Source organism: Pocillopora damicornis, chromosome 7, assembly GCF_964200805.1.
Source record: "Pocillopora damicornis chromosome 7, jaPocDami1.2, whole genome shotgun sequence".
Classification (NCBI taxonomy): domain Eukaryota; kingdom Metazoa; phylum Cnidaria; class Anthozoa; order Scleractinia; family Pocilloporidae; genus Pocillopora; species Pocillopora damicornis.
In genome coordinates, this window is record NC_142676.1 from 15,863,949 (window position 1) to 15,876,054 (window position 12,106).

The following is a 12,106-nucleotide window of genomic DNA, read 5'->3' on the forward strand; positions in this document are numbered from 1 at the left end:
CACCAATATCGGACACAGACAAGCATTTCCCTAAAGACCACAAACTTAGAAAAAACTTCAACCGCAACACCATCAAGATCAGTTTCAGCAGCATGAATAACACTAAGCAGATTATCGACAATCACAATAAGCGCATTTTGTGCCCATCCGAATACATCGATAGCACCGCATATGTCACCGCAATTAACATAAAACATGCAACTGCCGACAAAATAACACATGCCCACTCAACGGAAACTGCCTCCAATCATCAGTTCTCTACCAAGCCACCGTCACACGTAAAGACAATAGCGCTAGTGAAACGTACATCGGACTTACAGAAAACGACTTCAAGACAAGATACAGAAACCACACTGCATCATTCCGACATGCAAAACACAGAAACTCTACCGAACTCAGCAAAAATATCTGGACTCTTAAAGACAATAACATTAGCCACTTTATTTCATAGCGCATCCTTCTATCAAGTTCACCCTAAAATTGCGCAAGTAAAAGATACAACCTCTGCCTTAAGGAAAAAGTACTAATCATCTGCCGAACTGAATTGTCATCACTTAACAAACGTAATGAACTCGTGTCTTCATGCCGTAAGAGAAACAAAGCGTTGCTACATAACAGCTGGACAAAGAAGCTAAATTTACCGCCACATCTATCGTGCAAATTTTATAGTTAACTGAAAGATAGTTACAAATGTTCCTGTCATTAAAATCCCCTGAAGAGTGAGTTAATCACAAAACAGGCTTGTCGTGGCGAAAGCGTAGTCTCTTTGCTTTTTTCCCTAACTCAATACATATGTGTATATATATAGCGCAGGTTTTGCGCTATCTTTGGTGTCGTATGACTGCTTGATTGTAGCCATAAAAGTCAAACATAACTGTGAAAAAGTACGTCCGACGGTATGAATATCATCTCACCGAGAAATGGCTACAACGATGGTGCAATTTGACCATTTCTGGCGTTCAACGGTACGACTTAGAGTGAAACTGTTCGGTGCGTGCATTAAATTGTTGCTTTTTTTTATCATTATTGAAATGAGCAATAAAGCCTTTGTGAAATTTCCAAGTTACTGCAATGTTCACTATGTCTTTCACAGGTACATCCATTTTTCACCGTCATTAATTTGATAATTTCATCTACATTATACTAAACAAATGGGCTCTTAAAACTAAAAAATCGTGCGAAGCTGAAACAAAGACTTTGGAAGAGAGGCTCTACCTTAATACAGAATCCCTGAAAAACTTACAAAACTGAACAAAACGGCAAGAACAAACGATTAAATTGTTTTATTGAAGGACAAAAATGATAAGTTAACCAATAAAGAAAATCTTCAATGTCTAGTATTTTCAAGTTGCTTTTCAGTCTTGTTCTTGTATAACAATTGACGTAAATAGAAAAACTTCATTCATACTAGGCTTTTTTTTTTTTTAACTCTAAAGTTATTCATAGCTTGTAATACACGTGGCTTGACCGGCGTGTCCTGCCGTGGCAAGGAAGAACTTTTAAACGCATGACTTCCGAAGCGAAGATGTTGCAACATCCAGTTAAACTGTCATTAGTGGCTATGATTAGATTTTTATGACGCCAATCAGCAGTACCTGAAAAGTACAACTGAAAGAGCTTTGGTATCGGTACAAAGAAAGAAGAAAAGAAAAATGCAGGTTAATTGAACTGACGCAAGAAGAGAGTGTTATTTTTCTAAGAGTGAAAATGTCTGATTTAAACAAAAGTGCGAAAAAAAATGGTGTACATGAATGTCTAGCATGACCCGGAGCGTGAAGTTGGTTTTCATCTCTTAGGAGTCAAATAGTTGCGTGCTTAGGCTACAAAAGGAAAAAGAAAAAAAAAAAAAACGGATTCCCCTGAGGCGGTTACTATTTGGAACAAGCAACGTGCAATTTTGGAGTATTTCCAAGACGTCCCAATTCCATGATACGTAACAAGTGTTAGTATGATGAGGAGGAGACGTTCTAAAGACTTAAAAAAACTAATCTTTTACGTGAGAAAAAAATGTCGACTTTATGATAAAATTATTCATAACCAGGTGTCCATGCTAAAAAAAATGAAACTTAATTCAAAAGATGTATATTTAAATTACGCTGCTGTTATTAAAGTGGAAAGTAGGAAAGAGTTTAGCCGAAGGATTGAGAATCCAAGGCGCCTTTTACTGTAATTTTGTTGAGACTGATCGAACATAGGAACCACTTCTCAAATTTGTGGCTGGACTTTAGACAAGGAGAGATCAACAGGTAATTGTATCAAATGTTTAGTCTTACTTTTCCACGATTTCTATGCCCTCTCTGAGTTTATTTAGTTTGGGAAACGCTGGACGCCACCTCAATAAATGAGAAGGGCAATGCGCTTAATGTTGCCTTGACATCATGTTGTGTAATTTTATTTTATTTTTTTTTGTCGCAAGACATTCGCCTTTTTCGCGTTGTTTGTTTGAAATATTCGCGATAGATACTTCTTCTTTTCATCCTTAAAAATGGCTCAACCTCACAACAGGCATTTGAGGATAACTTGAATCTTTCGCTCCCAAGTATGAGTAAAAATTAAGATATCCTTGTAAAACCGATACATCTTTTTGAGCAGGCAGGTGATGAGAATAAATGAAAATATTGTCTAAGGAATATTCTTTGATTAAATCCTAGAGCTAGCATGCTAATAACACTGATAAATTTGATTTGGAGGGTTTCAGTTGTTTAGGACTCGGAATTCAATTTCTTTTCCTCAAACGTTATCTCGAATGTTATTTTTAAGGAATTTGTAAAATGAAATGTTTTAGAGCTTGGAGTTATGAGTTATGTCGATCTTTTGAATTAAAAAAAAATTGAGCTTCAAATCTTCGGATTCCGCACTCTGATGCTGTACCATTGAGCCGTAGGGAACTCTGTGAGAAGCAAAACCAGGGAAAAGTTCATGCGCGGCACGTGTCTTGTATACTCTTTTATCAACAATGTCGAAAGTGTCGAGGGAGTCAGTGGTGTAAGGGTGGTTTTTTCCTCCAGATAACAGTTTGTATGACTATAGCTTCTTCTGTGCCAGTTATTTCACGAAAATTCTGTCTTTGTTATTTGTAACACATCTTCATCATTTTGCTTACTGTGGGCGTCGTTAAGCGCAGCTGGATGCTTGGTCCTCCATTCTGAAGCACAATGCTGAGATTTGATCCACGGTAATAAAAGGCTAAGTGGTTTTCCTCTCAATAGGTGGGATTATCAAAAGCTTTTTTCGGATTTTACGTACTTCTGGAACCTTATAATCTCTGGTAAATGTGCTAAATAGGGCATAACCTCTTTCCTACATAGGAAAGAGTAAAACGAATTATGTTTTTTTGATAGGCATTGCAAACCAATTTCTAGTCATTCCCGAAAAATTTGATGCCGAATAACTTCTTTCTTTTTAAAACATAGAAAATTTTCGAGCGACTATTTCCTTTTGAGTTGATGTTTATCGCCGTTGTTATCACTTTCAAACATGTTTAAATATATGTCTAATGTGATCTGTTTGTTTAACAACATAAATGACCTCACAAGGCCTTTCTTCTGAGACGGATAAATTGCATCTGAGTTTGAGCATGATCAACGCTGCGCACGAGACTACATTTATAATCAACTTTTTTGGCGATATGTTAACAAAGCTAGTGACTTAATATTTGTAGGGACCTTAAAGCAAACCACGACAGCGTCGGCAACGAAAACGTGGCAAAAAAAAAAGAACTGATGAGCGGAACAATAGCGTAATATACATTTATACATTTCGTAGCCGTCCTCTGCAAAACAACAACGTGAAATCACCCAAATTTTCAGGGTCTGAGAGTGGAAACTCCTAAAGCAAATTATTTTAGTTTCCCTTTGGAACTCAACATTGCACCCATACACTCATGAGGCGTGGCGCCGTGAGAGACGATAAACACATCCAGGTATTCGAAATAAAAATAAAAATATATTTTTTAATCGCCATCTTCCTCGGCATTGCTGTCCTAACTGCCTAAGGTCTCTACTATTTGAGCACTACGTTATTGACATGGTTCATCATCATTATCATATATGAGCCACTTCAAAAGTAATATTCATAAAAATTCAATTCAATCATCTTTTCTTTTTAATGTAGATAAGCCAGTCGAACCAGTGACGATATTAGGAAAGAAGTCCGAGTTTTAGGACCTTGGTGATTAGTACGGCACTGCCAGTAAGGTCGATAACAATTGGTTATTCGTGTGAATTGACTATACTTGAAGGAAACAAACCGAGGAACATCGGAGGCAATAGTTGGTCATGAAACAAGAATTTAAAACGTTAATTTAGTTCTTTGCAATGCATTGACTTGGAAAATTTCTTAGAAGCCCCGTTAAGAAAATGTGGGGAGCAGTATGTTCTCTATAGTCTAAATTGGTAACAGCTTTCCCAGAACGTTTTTGTGAATAAAAAATTTTGCCTATGTTGTTCACATGTAGACGACCGGGGTGAAGTAGATAAAAATATACATGAGTAAATAAGCGAGTAGCACAGAGTAAGCTTAGTATTAGATGATCAAAAGTATGTAGACCTAAATTTTATGGCAAATGACTAAGAGATTTGTTTGCAAACGTAGCTAGTATGGGTTTTCATATTAAATGCTCATCAACGTAGACACCTAAGAATTTTTTGTCATTTACTTGGTTTGATAAAGTGATAATCAATATCTTGGCCTATATGTAATGGTAAACTTTCAGTGTAACTCTTTGTTATATTTTTCAGAAAGCGTAAGGCTGACTTTAATTTCTTTCTCTTCATTTATTAAGTGTCTTTGGTCTTTAATTTCATGTGGTCGGGAAGTTTGTTTTCATACGCAAGTAGGCCTCGTCATGCCTTTGGACCCGTTGTCAGTATTATATTATTTTTGTTCCCATGTTTTACACACAGCCATTGTTTTTGGTTTAAAGTTCTGGTCCTATTGCATACTTAGAAAACAATCTCTCATTGAAAAAAAATAAATAAATAAAATCAATGAAACAAAAAGATAGCAAAACCCGATTTAGCGTAGGATGTGTACTCGTCATAGCACGGTTTAGTATCATGGATGCAAAAGCAATCACTGAAGAATGTTTATCACGGGCAATATCAAAACAAGAGATGCACATGGTTTGAATTCAATTATTCCTCTTTGTAGCTTTTCACACGATTCATAGAATAGATGTGGCTCAGTTTGGCTTGACAATTTCATGAAAGTTTCCTCGAGTAGTAGAGTTGTTCAGAATCGTTCGCTTTGATGGCACATGGAAGGGCGTTAGGTTTGCTATCTCCAAGGAGAAAAGAAACAGTTATGAAAATATTTTCTTGTCTCGACTATCAAAACATTGTTTGTGCTGCGCAATTAATCACAAGCTCTAGAATGAAGTGATTCATTTTCCATCAGACCAATTTTTATGTGTCATTACGAAATTCCTTCTTTTGTTATTTTTGTTCTCTACATAGGGCTATTTTAAGAAAACACCAGTTAATTGCAAGTCACACAGACGCCCGACACGCATTTCTTTGTTTTAATCGGTAGCTTTCAGTCTCCGACTGTTCGGTTTTGTCCTCCACAAAGTTTGCGAAAATATGGATTGTATATCAGACAGTCGTCTGCGTACTTAACCGAGCGCCTGTTTAGGAAATGAGTACTTTGCAATGGTAATTATAATTTTACATGAAATGAAAGATTGATTACCGGTCGAAACTTTCTGTATAAAAATTGATAAGTTGCTGTACGATGGCAGCCATTACGAAATTGTCTTGTAAATGTATAACTACCTATATATAACTGCGTACTTGACCAATCTGAGAAACAGTTGTTCAGTTAAAACTGCGAATAGAATCCAACGTCAAAGCCTCTAATGCATCTGGTTTAATTTTTATTTTATTTTTGGCTGAATAAACTGATCCTAGTAACTGCATGGATTAGTTGTGATGTCGATTTGTAGTGAGGTTAAAACGAGATGAATCACTGAAGCGTCAAGATAATGTCCTGAAGGCTAAAGTTCCTTCAATTGATTTAATAAGTTGCATGAATCCTTTTTACTCGAATCTCAGTTTTAAAAAGTCTTTAAAAATCATTGATTTATTTCTGATCAATATTTTTCAAACTTTTGTACGTAAAATTTTAACGCCGAACACAGCTGTGTTCTGTATCACTCTTCTTTCGCGTGTTACTCGGCAAATACAACCTAAAATATGTATTCTTAATATTTTGCCCCACACTCGAGCTCCAAAAGCCATCCAGGTCCAATATCTGTGTATAACATGACACAAGTCAAACTTAATTGCGCACCAGATCAAAATGGCTAAATTTTAATACGGCATAACCAATTTTCATGACATTTTTTTTCAAAACAATTTGACAACTCCTTTATCCCGGCCATTGAGAAGTCCTCCACTTTTAACGGGGCCCGATTCACGACAAAGCAGATCGCATGTCACGGCTTGGCGTTATTTGTACTTCGATGTAAATAAACTCTCTAAATAGAATTGCCACCCTCCACTAGAAGGAGTATTTGGCGGAAAAAATACTCAAAACATAAGACCCACCTATTGCCACTCAAAATACCAGTTTTCAACTCCCCCGTTCATTATGCCTTTGTAATATTATTTATGTTTCTTTGTGAGGTCTGGGGGCCATAAAACACTTTCTCGTTACGTATCGACATTTCTTAATTTAGTTTATTGGCAAAGCGAGAAAACTCTGTGTTCATGTTAAAACTCGATGTGAATTTTTCGATGAGTCCTAAAACTTAGGAACAGTCATCATATGCGACTATTCCTTCGAGTTTTGTGCCATTAACACTAATCTGACTCAATTTTTTAGATTGAGTTCAAAATATTTCTTTTGAATTTCAGTTTGACGAAAGTCGCCTAAGAAATTTGATTGATTTTCAATATAATTTAATATTGAATATTGTCCGAGCCAAAGTTTCATTCACTGTCTTCCTGTTTTGTTTATAAATTATCCATTAAGACTTCTCAGCCTAGCGTGATAGCTGCCAGATACACTTACTCAAGTTTTCACGCGATGTACTTATTTTCAAGTGAGACATTGGAGACCTTTTGTTATGTAAATACACTCTACACACGCGACAGGGCGGGACTAGTTGAAGGAAGTCTTCAATAGATATCGCTGACAATATAAAGGGAATTATTTTTCCAAGAACCTGAACCGATCCTGAAACTGATTTTCTAGAAGGAGATTTGAAGCTTCTTCAAGCAAAAGAGCTTAAAGGTACGTTTGTTTACAAGTTTTCAGCAACTTAGAGTAGCGAAGAACTTATTTTTTTTCGTTGGCAAATCGTTGGAAATTAAAAAGGTCAGTCCAATATAGCGATACGATCGCGATGTGGACAATATATGGGAAAACATAGCAAGTCGTTTCAACTCTACGTGTTTGAGGCTTTCACAAAACAATTGTATAGCGCATTAGATTGTGTTTTCTATCATTAATGCTTTGCTTCAGCTGATAGAAATTGAAACGAGGAGTAATACACTGAAACATTTCCTTGACTTGCCGTCTTGATGGAAGAAAGATTGTGGGTTTAATATTTTAAACGAGTTATCGAGTGAACAGCAAAATTGCTTATCTGAACGGCGCGCATTCAACCGATACGACAACGTTTCACGGGCTGTAAGGACTAAGAAAATTCATTTACCGAACCCTGCCGTACATTTGAGAATTTTCCGAGACAAAAAGTACTTCGCAGTTTTTTTTTAAAAGCTATTCCTCCAAGTCTGAGAAGTTTAAATGGCTGATAAAATCTTAATGAAGGGCATTTTACACTTGGTGGGTGAATGCTATGAAAGCTCTGATAGTTGAAATCCAAAGATGGCGATTTTTTTCTGCTTAAGGAAGGCCTCACCACCAGGTATTCGATCACAACCAGAACAGACATGTCCCTTTTGTCTACGAAACAAGTCCTTCGTTTTTTCAACGCATTCGTCAATTGAGGGGCTATTGATCTATTGAACAAATAGAAGAAAACTTTTTGAGATCATTGAGTGTATCGTAATTGTTCAGTTACAGCATCTCGCTTAAATTTATTCTGGACACATTGTAAGGGTACAGACAGACAAAGAAGACCCTAAAAAAACAGTCGAGATGTCGTTAAAGGGCGGGTATTTCACTCTTAGACGATGCAGACGTTTCACTTCCTTTGTTCTATTTCTATTTTTAACTTTTACCGACAATAATATCACATTTATTCGGCGCCTTTCGAAACTAAAGATGGCAAATTCTCTTGCAGGTTTGGGTGGGTATAGCTTTGTGTGGTACTCTGAATACTTCTTGATTAATTTGCTGCAGGTTTTTTGTGCGAAATATATATATATATATATATATATATATATATATATATATATATATATATATATATATATATATGCATACATGATGCCTTGAGATACTGAAGACGACAAATTTTCTTGCAAATTTGGATGGCTAAATTAAACTTTGTGTGATACTCTGAATTTTCTTCAGTTGTTTTTCTCACGCTATCGATATTCACACGTATTAGATTTGTTTATTACGGAGATGTTTCCTCTCCGATTCGTTAAAGCACAGCAGCGAGGAAGTGGTATAAAACTATTAGTCTTACTTTAAAAAGAAACGCACGAAGCTCAGTGGATAGAGTGGACTTCTAAGTATATTTTCAGAGTTACTACGTGACCCTTATATTTTTTTGCCTGAAAAAAATTAATTAGCAAAATTTTTGGTTCTTGTCTTATGCATTCATTTAAGTTAGCACAACGCTTTTTTCAGCAAATCCTCGTGAATCAAGAGCGAAGGAGGATCCGTGTTTTAACGTCCAATCAGAGTAAACCCCGAACACTCACGAATGAAATGAACGTCGCTTCGTTATTTGTCAAGTTCGTGCGTTGCTAAGCGATAATTGCTATTCCACAAGGAATTGAAATAAATTTAGGTGACGTGTGTTACATGGAATGGTCCAACATTTTTTTTTAAAATAATTTATATTTTTATTATGCCATCATAGAACATATTAGGTTGGAGAAAAATAGCGAGGAAGTCCTCCCCCCCCAAAACAAAAACAAAAAAAACAAAAAATTAACGTAGGGCTTATAAAGTACAAGCCTCCTTCCCTTCAGAGTACTTTAGTACTGTGTAAAATTGTGCGACAGTGGTGAAGTAGGTAAAATGATATTATGAAGATATCGAAACAAACAATAGAAAAAAAATTAAAAATATTCCAGGTTTTCGTCATAATCTAACTTACTATAATGACTGATGCTATCAGTCGCGCAGAGAAAAAAATAATTAAGAGTTTTATTTTACAGCAAAACAGTTAGCACTTCCTCCGATGCAAGTCGTCTTTCTGCGCCTACCTCCCAATTGTGAAAAATTTTCATTTTTAGCCCCGAGATCCAAGTAGAAACTCTCACTTCTCTCCGCCATACGTTTCCTTAAAAATAATAAGATGATTAACGTAAGAACCACAATCCTCTACATGTACGCTTCCATGGGTGACCGAGATAGAGTTTCTCCTTACAATATCAAGACAAAATCAAGCGGACAAGTAATAAGAATAAAGAAAAATATGAAAGATGGGATTACTGGATGATCCGATTCCAAATTCTCCCAACTAATATCATAAGAATTGTATGGCAGACACTAAGGAGAATTACTGATGAAATCTTTGGACTCAAAGGGTTAAGCTAATAAGCCTGTCTGTTCTCACGACCTGTTTTCAGAATGATATATCGTGTATATTAACTTCTTGCCCATAATGAAGTATTTCTTATATCGTATCAGGTCTTGGGATGCTTTTATGCAGAATTTTGCTTGGTAATATGAGAGTTCATCGTATTCCTTAAATTCACCCTGTTGTGATTTTTTTGTGCAAACTTCCTTAGCACTCAGCGGTTTTACAAATGTGGTCACAACGAACTGACTGGCAAGTTATAAGCGGATACTGGATGAAACTCAAACCACACTTCATTACTGAACCAATTATGTTTGGTCAAGCGAAATACAAAGTTTAATAATGGCATCATGAATTTTTAGTTTGCTAAACCTGAAATAATTTTAACTTACTCTCATTTCTTTCTGGTTTTCCTGTGGAATTAGTTTTGCATCTTATGTTAGGGTAGCTTGTTGTTCCCTAGCGCACTTCCTTGAAATGGGTCTTAAATGCTGGGGATACTAGAACTAGTGCGGGTCTTAAAGGAAATTGCGATTGGTTTAACAGACCTTCGATTGTTCGACCTTAATTCTGATAGGGGAATATTAACAAAGTTACTGCCCATATCTGTGAATTTGAGCGAGAAATCTTCGCTGACAAGGCTTCTGTACTGTCCTTATTGGGTTAATTTTCATAGTAAAATTAGAAATACAAGGAACAATGCGTGTAGAATTATTGTATGGTTAGGGGAAGTTTTGAAACAGAAATTACATCGGAAGCTGTAGCTTGGAGGTTCAACGGCTTCCTCTCGAGATCACAGATGCCAAATTCCTTGACTTAAGGATCAATAGCACCGTTAGGTAGCGAAGAGTAAATTTTTCTGAGTCATCTATTTTTAAGGAAAAAAAATTGTCGTCAAACATTGACATTAAGGGCGTAAATTGCATGAATTTTCTTGTCTCTTCTGCCAGACCAAACCCTCCAACAACGGAAGTCAATATTCAGAGTGCTAATTTTTTCCTCCTAATCAAACCCTCTTTCAGTTCTCAATTGTCATGTTTCAGTCATCGGTGTGTCAATTACCATACGACTTAAATCTTCCTTCGGTATCTGTTCGCTTTAAGCTGCTCTCCGAAACTCAGTTTTCATGATAAGCCAATTTCAAAGGATTTTGTCTCAAAGAGGGTTCCAGAAAGATCCATGGTATGTCGACTTTAAGTAATGTTTATCATGCCTTATTCCCTTTATGTTTAAAGCCTTTCAAGACAAGGCACCCTCCAAATGCTCATTGAATGTTAAGCGAATGGTAACAAAACGGGGCCATAGAAAAGAAAATATAAATTTGTGATCGCCAGGACTATGAAGAGGGCTATGTTAGCATGAGAACTTCAACCTCAGTTGGTTCGCATTCCGCAGTAGGAGGTACCGTAAACCGAACAAGGAAGAACTCATCATTTAACGAGCAAGGCCTTATAGCGATTCGCACGCAATCAGCATCTTGTACATGACTGCCATCAGCAATCTCAAAGGAGTCTTGTTAAGAGGATTGTAAGCGCGATCGTCGAATTAAGAAACGAGTTTTGAACAATTTACACCTATGTGGGAAAAAGGAAAAAAAGTGAGGCATTCGTAAGGAGTCGAAATTTGACCAGTTCTCATTATTAAAGATACAAGGAAGTGTTTTGAAAAACAAATTATCATATAGCGGTCAGTTTTCTTAACGTGGGAAATATTTCAGTTCTAAGTGTTCCTTCAGACAGGAAGCTGCTTACAGTTCTAAAACTGGCATGGACTGCAAAAAAGGACGGGAACTACAGTAACATCATGTTTTATGAGTGAGAGATTCTGAGAAAAAGATTTGATTTCAAATGATTCTAGAGTCTTGAAGCCCGACTTAAATCTTTGAAATTTCAAGATGCTCTCATGCGAACATTCATCCACAGATTTAATGAACATGTGTCAGTTGAATTATTGTAACGAGTTCCTTAAGCCAAACGCCCTTAGATATTTTATATGTGTATAAAGCGAGATAGTCTCAATACACTTTTGAGTTTACCTCCAGATCACTTCGGCATCTTATGGCCTTAAATTGCCAGTTTTACAAAAAGATACATTTATTCTGTAAGTTACAGAGGCCGGCAATGAAACTTTCCAAGGATTTTCTTTAAAACATGACGTTAGTAGCCACCACCCTATAAATTCCCATGTTTATATATAGATTTCCTTTAGAATTTCCTTTTTCTTGTCTCTGTCTCTTAGAAATATATGCGGAAAAACCTAAAATTATCGTGACTTTTGAATAGCTTATTAATAGAATTGTACATTCTTGGGCAGAACTAGGTCAAATTGAAACCAAAGCTATGTTTTATAGCGTAGAGGTTACCATTATGCTACTGATTTTCAACGCAATGTTTTTGAAATGGGCGTTCAATTTTTTAAAAGACGAGTACACAGCAAAAT

General features: G+C 36.3%; 1 protein-coding gene across 3 annotated transcripts in view; it reads left to right on the plus strand.

Moving 5' to 3' along the window:
- The first annotated feature begins 2,095 nt into the window (after window positions 1-2,095).
- The window catches only part of LOC113682429 (homeobox protein Meis1), a 39,723-nt gene continuing 29,712 nt past the window's right edge, over window positions 2,096-12,106 (plus strand). Inside the window, exon 1 of one of the 3 annotated variants that reach the window (XM_089211984.1) lies at window positions 2,096-2,246. The gene's annotated coding sequence lies outside the window, so the exon portion shown is untranslated. Of the gene's footprint in view, window positions 2,247-6,682; window positions 7,237-10,723; window positions 10,850-12,106 lie in introns of those variants that run through there. The other 2 variants (XM_089211982.1, XM_089211983.1) reach the window with 2 other exon arrangements.